This window comes from Penaeus japonicus, unplaced genomic scaffold, assembly GCF_977035675.1.
Source record: "Penaeus japonicus unplaced genomic scaffold, GWHDUDI00000001_assembly GWHDUDI00000026, whole genome shotgun sequence".
NCBI classification, from domain to species: Eukaryota; Metazoa; Arthropoda; class Malacostraca; order Decapoda; family Penaeidae; genus Penaeus; species Penaeus japonicus.
Window position 1 is genome coordinate 3,076,377 of NW_028234428.1, and position 1,247 is coordinate 3,077,623.

Sequence of the window (1,247 nt, forward strand, 5' to 3'; positions counted from 1 at the left end):
TAAATTTCTTTATTTGAATAATTCATTCACATATATATATATATATAAATATATAAATATATATATATAATATATATATATATACCATAGATAATATAAAATAATCCTTATAAATATAATCTATATAAATATATAATATATAAATACATATAAATAACAACATTACATACATATAAATCTATATAAAATATATATATATATAAATATCTATATATATATATATATATATATATATATATAAATGAAAATGACAATAAACAATAAAATTATTTCAAAGGGCAGCATGGCATAGAAATACATAGACAAGATAAGAGACGGAAAGATATATATTTATTTAATCTATCTATATCTGTCATACCCTGTCTTTCTAACTATCCATATATATATTATATAAATATATATATAACTATATAATATATAAAATATATATAATATATATATATATATATATAATATACATACATACATATTCTATACTATATATAATATCTATATATATATCTAGGTAGAATATATATTATATATAACTATATAGATATATATATATATATGGATAGTTAGAAAGACAGGTAGACAGATATAGATAGATAAATAAATATATATCTTTCCGTCTCTTATCTTGTCTATCTATCTATGCCATCTCCCTTTGAAATAATTCTTATTGTTTATTTTCATTATCATTTTCATTATTATTGTTATTGTTTTCATCGTCATTTTCATTATTATTGTTATTGTTTTCATTATCATTTTCATTATCATTGTTATTGTTTTCATTATCATTATTGTTATAATAATTATCATGATTATTACTAGTATCATTATTATTGTTATCATCATTATAATCAGTAAGTGGTAATGTGTTTATTCAGCCTTTGCCATTGTCACTATCATTATCTTTGACAATATTATCCTCTTCTCTCCTTATCATCATTATTTCTTAATCGTCATCATCATCATCATGATAATCCTCATCTTCGTTCTTCTCCTTTTCTTCTTCTTCTTTTTCTTCTTCTTCCTCCTCCCCCTCTTCCTCCTCCTCCTCCTCCCCCTCCCCCTCTTCCTCCTCCTCCTCCTCCCCCTCCTCCTCCCCCCCTCCTCCCCCTCCTCCTCCTCTTCCTCCTCCTCCTCCTCCTCTTCCTCTTCCTCCTCCTCCCCCTCCTCCTCCTCCTCCTCCTCCTCCTCCCCCTCCTCCTCCTCCTCCTCCCCCCCTCCCCCTCCTCCTCCTCCTCCTCCTCCCCTCCTCCTTC